Genomic DNA, 9,563 nt, shown 5'->3' with positions numbered 1-9,563 from the left:
TCCTCCCATTCCTCCTTACTTCTACTGCAGTTCGTTAAGATGAAGGAACAATGCAGGAAGGAAATAAGAAGGAACCATGACAAAGGATCATCCACGAGACATCGAGAGAGCGTACCACGAGGAAGAAAGGATTTACCCTAGTCTCATATGACCTTCGACCATCCTCATTCCTCCTTTATTATATTCCTCGTTTAGATATATATATATATATATATTCTTATTGTTTTTCTCTCTTTTTCTCATCTTCCTCTTCCATCTTCCTAACGAGGAAAGGCATCGAGGTAGACGTTACGCTAACATAGTAGAAATATATAACGAAAAACGCATCGAAGTCTCGATTCAAATGTACTTATTTACTTACTCGATGACCGGCCACCAACAAGTTTCCCTCCTCAAATAAGGACAATGGGATATCGGCTGGTCTCTGACTGATTCCTAGAACGTATAACGTGTATTTGTTAAATCGGCGAGCGTGATCGACGTAAAGGAAAGATTTAGATGATGGCCTTCTTCAAGACGACGAAGACATGTGACACGGACTCCCAAACAAAGCCGACTCTTGGCGGAGACGCGACAGAGAAAGTGGTGGGGATTAGGGAGTGATATCAGAGCGATTGAGAAGCTAGAAGAGAGAGAGAGAGAGAGAGGAAGAGAAAGAGAGAGAGAGAGAGAGAGAGAGAGAGATAGACTAATGTTTTCAACTCGAAAAGAACGATTAAGCTTTGACCATCGTATATTAAACGGAGCACACGAAACTGCCATCGGAGGTCGTCCGAACGCTCATTTTCAACGTGCTCCATGTTTATACTTGACTAAATGCTTAAAGGTTAAATACAATATTACGATGTTTCTCTATTCCATATCTCACTCTCTCGTGGCTCTTCGGATAAATCACATGAAGGAAGTCTGAGCAACGAACGTAGCGTTTGCGAAAATTTTGGACAGCTCGCTGACGCTTCTCTACTTCCGGTATTCGTTAGGTATTATTATTATTATTATTATTATCATTATTATTATTCTTATTATTATTCTTATTATTATTTTGCGTCTTTCAAAACGATTTAATCGTTTGTTGCTTTTCACGAAATGACTCGATCATCCGCGATAGATTCTCGCTATTGTTTATTTCGGAGTTGGATTTAGCGTATCGATATTTATGGATATTTTATGCGCTTTTCTTTCTTTTCTTTTCTCTCAATGGCGGGACTAAGAAAAAAGAGAGGAGAAAATAAAATATCTATAAAGAATAAAGACGAACGGGACGACGACGACGACGACGTCGAAGACGGCGCGGCGGAAGAAATGCGACAGGCGATTCGGCAGCTACTAGTGACGTTAATATTATTATTACTATTATTATTTCATCATTATTATTATTCTATTTTATTATATTATAATTATTATTATTATTATTATTATTATTTTAATTTTTATCATTATTTTATCATTATTAATTATTAATATTATTGATATTATTATTGTTGTGCCGTTCACGATATTGTTTTTCGATGTAGACGAGGTCTCTTCGAAAAATGTTTATTTTTTTACGAGCACCGAATTTAAGGTCGTTAAATTGTCGATAGAAATTGTTAAATTTCATCTTATTTTTCTTTTATTCGAGTTATCATGCGTTAGAAATGTTACAGGGCTCTTCGAACTGTCGTTCGTTAAAAGCCGAGAGATCTTTATTTTAGTTACGCGACTAATACGCGTTTAGAGATTTTTATTGGATGGAAATAACAAGTAGAACCGGTAATTCTTGCCACATCTCGCGAAAAATATCGATATGTAAGTGTGAGATATTAGATGACGAATAATTTCCGAGAGGCGGGGTGCTATTTTTTTTTTCTTTTTTTTTCTTTTTCTTTGTATTCAGAGTTTAATTCTTTTTATTTTTAATCCTTTTTTTCTTTTTATTTTAAAAAATTTTTATTCTTGTATCATATTTTATTTCTCTCCTAATTTTTACTTAAACAATGCGAAATGTTGAAAATTGATATGAAAAATTTTCTAATCGTTCGAATGGTCGGTCGGTGCAATGATATTTGGCTCGTTGCTAGTCTTTTCGCGTTCCTTCTCTTTTCCAATTTTCGGCTTCTTATTTTTCGCAGAAACGATACGAACATGAAACTGATGATTGAAACGTATAAAATACAAACAATACAAATAAATATATATATATAAAGAAAAGAAACGAAACGAAACGAAGAAAAAAAGAAGAATGCGCGCAAATGCATCGCATAAATAAAATAAAAATATGCGGAGCACGCACGTAAGAATTAATTCTCACCGGACGAGTATCTCACTCTTAGTACATTAAATACGTAATTTGGTGTCAGGGTAGACCTTTCCATAGATATAGAAATCCCGTTGTTGGTATAACATACTTAACAATTAGATTATTCGTAAAAAAATAAAATGAAAAAAAAAAGAAAATACGAGGAAATGTTATGCGAATGTAATAGAGCGAACGAGCGAGTGAATAAGAGAGAGAGAGAGAGAGAGCAAGAGAGACAGAGAAGGAGAGAATGCAAAATAAATAAGGAGAAAGCATTAAACGAAAATGAAGTAAAATTTTGAAATTATAGTATAAAAATTAATGCATATTATTTTTCTCTCATCCTCAACAAGCCTAGTGCCGTTTGCCGTACTTAGATCCTGACCACGATTCGTATTAACAATAATTTATCTGTCGATTGTCTTTCCTAGTATAGCAAAAGTATAAGATACAAATGAAAAAATAAAAATCTTACGCGTATCTAACGCGTGTATGTTTTGGATACCTTTAAAACGAAAAAAAGTAAAATAAAAAAGCCGATAATCGTCCGATTTAAAGTGTATATTTGTATGTATACATATAATTACATATACGTATGCAAATTACTGTTACGAATCGTGGAAGAGCCAACGATATACGTAATAATATTGTAGAAAAAATATATAAAACAAATAAAAACATATGCATAATTGCATACCGCCATAATTACGTAAAATACATAAAACACGTATCTATACGAATGAAAAAAAAACAACACACGAATCTCTACTCTTCTAAAGTCAGGATGTATCGTACGCGGGGCATTTGTAAGAAATGATAACGACGTAAAGCCATATTGTACACAGATCGTAATATATATATATATATATACAAATATATATTATATTAAAAATAATAGATATATTATTACTTATATATATACAAGAAAAGAAATTGAAGAAATCTGTTGTACACCGTGCTCTAAAAAAAAGGACACACATGAACACGTAACTACAAGTAAATGAACACACACATACAGAGAAATTTTGATAGAGTGATAACATTTTAGAATACGTATGATATGTACGTAATTAAAGAATAATAATGCGCGACCGTTTATTCGAGAAAAAATATTCGTACGAATGGGTATACTGGAAAAGAAAAGAAGAAAGCCAAGGCCAAAACTCGGATGGCGACTTTTTTACGGGGAAGACGAGAATAAAGATGATAGAGAGGGGAAAGAGAAAGCTTGAAGATATTAAATAAGAAAGGAGGGAAAAGGAAAAAAAAAGATAGAGGAAAACAAACAGACATCCGCACCAATACAAGGGTGAAAGAAGGAAAGAAAAAAGAAAATTCCTATCCACATAGAAACGGGATAACGGAGGCGAAGCCGCGTTCTTATTACTACTCTACCGCTGATTATCTTAAAGCTAAACTAATAATTATAAATACTATCTTATACGTAACTTCTAACGATTAAGCTTTGCGCATGCGAATTCGCGAAGACTATTTTACTTCTCGGACGACGAAAATATCTATCTCTCCGCGCGTAATAAAAAGCGCATACTGCGATCGAAAAGAAACAATTAAAAGAAGAAAGATAGAAAGATTCAACACACATACACACACACACAAACACACACACAAGGACGGACGTATGCGTGTATAAATAAATGGATGAACAGACAAAAAGGCAACAAACAGAGAGAGAGAGAGAGAGAGAGAGAGAGAGAGAGAGAGAGAGAAAGAAAGAAATATAAAATATGTGCGTCTATTAAAGTAAGATTTCTCGATAGAAAATCATTCGAATCGATCTATCCTTCTTAATCTCTTCTATTTCTCTAATTATAAATTTTACGCAACGTGATTAAAAGTCGTAACGTAAATAAAAGGTTCGAACAAATTCCTCGAGAAATTTTCAGAACATCGGTCACGGTGTTCCTACATTTTTCGCACATTCAACGCACATAAACGAACCATTTACTCTTGTACGTAATCGTATATTGGTTCCGCGCATGCCACTATTCTTGATCATCACTAATTCATCCCTCTTTTTTTAAATTGGCTCGTGCCGATTTAAAAAAAATACCGGCGCTTTTTTACGTATTTCGTTATTTATTTTGTATATGACATGCAAGAATTTTTTCATTTCTTCCGTCTTTCGTTGCGTCAAAGAGAAAAAGAAAGAGAGAGAGAGAGAGAGAGAAAAAATGAGATAATATGAGAAACGCGTGTGAACGTAGATATGAATTAACTGTGGCTAGGATTGTTTAAGGGGATTTCATGAGAAAAAAAGAAAGAAAGAGAGAGAGAGAGGGAGAGAAAATTTTGTTAAGCAAAAGAATCGATGTGAAAAAACTTACGCGACATTTTTGTATCTATATGTAGAAAATTTTTATATACTTACGACTTATTATTGACTATTATTATTATTGTTATTATTATTATTATTACTATTATTATTATTATTGTGTCATCATTATTATCTTCATTATTATCATAATCATTATTATCATGATCATGATCGTCATCATCATCATCACAGTTACGTTTTCACGTTTTAAACCGATTAATATCGTTAAATTCTTGATAACGCTAAGCAGGTAGTAACTGCGGCAGCTGCGCCGATACGTCCGACAAATTAGAGATATACGTAATAACGCGTAAATAATATATAGTTATTATTATTATTATTATTATTATTATCATTATTATCATTATTATCATTATTATTATTATTATTATTATTACTATTATTATTATTATTATTATTAATATTATTATTATATAATAATTATTCTAATGAAAATTAGGAGGAAAAATTTGTACAGTTAAAAGAAGACGAAAGGATATCTTGACCTCTTTGGTCATGATAGTTTCTACTTATTACAATTAAGTCTCTTAATCGTTATTAGCCGTAGCGATAATATCGGTATATAAATACATAGATTCATATATATATAAATACGTGGGTGAGAAGAAGGAAAATAATGAAGGAACGATAAGAAGGATAAAAGGAAAATAAAGAAGGAGACGACAGTTAAGGCAATAGCACCTCCTGTATAAATTCCTTACGACGATTGATTTGAGAAAATACTCACGAATAAGTGGAAGTGTTCTCTTTTTTTCCTCTCTTATTTAATTTTCTATATGACTTTTTAAGTATAATTTTTGTTCATTCCTTGACATTTGTTATAAGACACATGATCATTTTAATACGTTTTCCGTCCTTGTTTTCGACAAATTTCAACTTAAGGTTATCATTGAAAACACTCCACGCAAGCGTTAGAGTCTCATCGATCTTTCGTCTCGTTCGTCGAATCCTTCTTTGAGTCTCGCTAACCTTCGTATCGTCGACAGAGGAAAGTAGAAGAAGAAGATGAAATATAGTGATGGAAACTTTAGTTTTAAAAAGGACAAAAAATAAAAAATAAAAATGGAAGAAAAACCGTGCGCGCGCCGTCCACTTGCAAAGAATAATAAATAAATAAATAAATAAATAAATGAATAAATGAAAAAGAAAATTAAACAAATAAAAGAATTAAAACGACAAAAGTTACGAAAGAAAATTTCCTTTTTCTCGGCTTACCTCTTTAAGATAATTACGGCAATTACTTGAAGAAGAAAAGAAAGAAAATAAAAATGAAAAAAATAACAATTACGATATAAATAGTGAATATTATTAATTCCAAGTAACTGGCGCGTAATCATATCATGTGTATCACCTTCATAATGCTTTCTCACGGCCGTCTCGAGAAAAATATTACCCCTCTCCGAATCCCTCTTCAAGAGTGCTTTCGTAGAACTCTGGTCCCTTTGCCTTTTTCGATCTCATCCCGCATATTTTTTTATCACTTGTCCCTTAGACTACCCTTATCGTAGATGTATTACGTTCGAATTTCAGCATAATTATTCATTTAAGTATATATGTGTAGTTTATATTGGAATAAGAAAGGAAAGTGTCCATAGAGAAAGAACGCGCGCGCGTGTGTGTGTGTGTGTGTATGTGCGTGTGTACGAGAAAGAGAGAGAGAAAGTGAGAATCACGAAAAAAAGGTGTCAAGGAATAAGTGACTAAAATTTAGTAGTACAACATGCCCGACTTGCCAAACTCGCGTAAAGAAAAAAGATAACAAAACAATATTACAGATAAGAAGAAGTAGTAGAGTCGTTCGAAAAAGGAGAAAGATACAGACATTTTCTCTTATATTCTTTTTGTTATTTTATTCTCTTGATTTTTATTAGTCACTTTTTCGAACGACATTTCTTTTACGAATCTCCCTCCCTCGCGTCCCAGAATTCGCATTGTCTCCTATCCAATAACAACCCACACGTCCTACTCCAGGAGCTTTTTGGCTTCTCGTGGACGAGGACTTCTCTTTATCCGAATTAAGAATTACGAAAAACGATGAAGAAGAAGAAGAAGAAGAAGAAGAAGAAGAAAAAGAAGAAACTTAGAAGAAGAGTGTAGTGAGTTGTCTCGTGCGTTGGTTAAAACGATGAGCCCATTTAACACGCTAGCGAGCGAGTGATTTGCAACTGCGAGAGTGTTTGCTTCGAGGATATAAATCGGTCGTTTTATGTGTGCGTTTGTAAGTACGTGCGAATGAAAGTATAAGAAAAAAGGAAAGAAAGAGGGAGCGAGAGAGAGTGAGGGAGAAAAAGAAAAAGTTATCGTAGGATACGTGAATGAGAATATCTAAATACGTGCGTCGTCGTACTGTGTCTCTTTCAAGCGAGTCCACGAAAGAAATCAACAAGATGCGTAAAAAGTGCACTAATTTTAGAATTTATTCTTGAAACATTCGAAACTATTCATTATTATTCTTATTATTAATACTATTATTAATAAAGCGATCGAAATTATTAGGCAAGATCAGGTTGAAAATTGTTTGTTATAATGTATTTTTTTTTTTTACACGACATAAAATATTGTCATTGTTTATTTATGAACAGTTTAGTTTGCGTAATATTTTTCTTCGTAATTGTTTTTGTTATTGTGAAAGAAAGAAAGAGAGCGAGATAGAAAGATAAAAAGATGATGGTGAGAGAATGATCGAGTGAAAATTATACGTATTATATAAGAAAAAAAGTGACGAAAATATAAGAGACGGAGTGTGATAGAGATAGGAAACAATTTTTTATAATGACACAATGTGAACATTGCTTAATCGCGTTTGTATTTAACAACAAAAAAAACAAGCATATATTATTATGTAATTACGTGTCCTTTTGAAATTGTGAACTTCGAAGGGAATCGAGGGTCGTCACGTGCGCATCGTCGATTATTATTAATTTTTTTTTTATCATTTTTGTTTTACTCTTTTTATTGGTATCTTGTAAAAAAAAATTAACGAATAGAAGGCTTTGGATTTTGTAAAAAACGAAAAGTTATTCGCTATACGAAACGACCTCGTTCTCTTTTTCTTACGACTCTGGTTGTAATATAGATAATTTTTTTATATTTTACTTTTTACTTTCTTCCGCTCTTGCATATCGACGAATCGTGTTATTGAATCTAACACGATGCATGATAAATAAATAAATAAATATATAAATATATAAATGTATATATATATATATATTTATTTATTTATTTATTTTTAAACTTACAAGAACATTTTTTAACTTACGGAAGACAAAATTGGAAAAGAGAGAAAAGTGAAATATTTTAATTTTTAAAAATCCATTAATATTTTTAATAAGCGATTTAAATTTTGTATTGTTTTTTATTTTAATATTGGTAGCAGTCTCGTTGTAGAAACAAGTTGTTGTATTATTATTTCTTTCATCAAGAAATTCTCGACACTTTATTTTTAATCATTGTTCTTCTTATTTTAGTCGTTCATACGTATTTGCATAAGCGTGTACGTGATAATGTTGTATATATCGTTACATATGTATCTTTTATATTTGTAACAAAACGATTTGGCATAATCTTTATAGTAGTTCTAAAGTGTAAATGATATACTATACGTGACTTATTTTCTTTTCTTTTTTGTATAATAAGAAAGCATCGAGCGATCGTGTTGTTTAGTTTATCGTTGAAACTCGCGTTTCGCGATGGGCTTTGGTGTTATTAACGTAAGCAAATATAAAAAAAAAGTTATTCGCGTTTTTACTTTGTCTTTGATTTATTTTCTCATTTTTGTTTAATTTTTTGTAATTATTACATTGTCATAGATTTATACGCGGCGAAACGTTTTTCTCGGAGATTCCATCGTACATTTTGTAAGTTTTTCAAGTCGAACTATATTTGTTTGTTGTTTTTGATATTGTGTGATGATTAAAAAAAAAAAGAAAAAAAAAAAAAGAAAAAATAACAAGGAGAGAATATTAGTAGCTCGCGTTGAAATTTTTCATTCTTTGTTTTTCCTTTATTTTATTTTGCGTCTCTCCAAAAACGCTAGCGAAAAATTGCCGGGCCTGTGCATATGTATCTTTCCTTCTAACCCTTTAATTCTAAAATCCCTTTTTCCACTTTACACGTTTAAGAGACACGTAAAGGGACAATAGGATTATACAAATGTGAGACAAAAATGGACTCTTTTTCGAAATATCGACAATTAGTTGCTGCGAACAAAATTATATGAACGCAAAAAAAGAGAGAAACATAAGCAAAAAATATGAATCTAATAACAAACAAAAAGAATCAATACAATCTCCCTTGACGTAGAATGCATTTGTGATGCAACGATGAATTTGTGCAAATATAAATCTACAACTTATTTAAATTATCGTTTCTCTGTAAATTATTAAGTAAAATGGAAGCCGTTTAGCGTATTACTTGACAAATTAACACTTTCGATGTAAATATTGATACGTTGCGTGAACACGAAAAGGGTTTTTGTCAGCATCTGCCCCTTCATCTCGTTTCTTCCGTTCCAATAAACGAAGATCCTTCAGGATCGACGATCAATGGTCAAAGAAAAAGAGAGAAAGAGAGAGTGAAAGAAAAACAAATGGATTAATAATAATTAATAAGACACTGATATATACAAATCTTCATTTACAAAACAAACAAAACACGTACACAGCGATCAACGCTTTTTGAACGCGTGCCGGTGAATTAAAACCTAATTAATATATAACTATAACGATTAAAAAAAAGTGCGTAGCTGTCCTTCAATACATACCTACCATGTTAAGTAATAAGAGTAATGAAATAATGAAATCTCATGTCTACAGATTATTAAAGATTAGTATTATACCGAACGATGAAAAATTAATAATAGTAATAATAATAATAATAATAATAATAATAATAATAATAATAATAATAATAATAATAACAATAATAATA

The 9,563-nt window shown here is 31.7% G+C and overlaps 1 long non-coding RNA gene across 1 annotated transcript in view; it reads left to right on the top strand.

The window, feature by feature from the left end:
• The window catches only part of LOC106793159, a 182,953-nt gene that overhangs the window by 82,788 nt on the left and 90,602 nt on the right, over window positions 1-9,563 (top strand). The window lies entirely within an intron of this gene.

Source organism: Polistes canadensis, unplaced genomic scaffold, assembly GCF_001313835.1.
Source record: "Polistes canadensis isolate GaletaPanama2010 unplaced genomic scaffold, ASM131383v1 scaffold_11, whole genome shotgun sequence".
Lineage (NCBI taxonomy): Eukaryota > Metazoa > Arthropoda > Insecta > Hymenoptera > Vespidae > Polistes > Polistes canadensis.
This window is presented reverse-complemented; position numbering and strand designations above follow the sequence as displayed.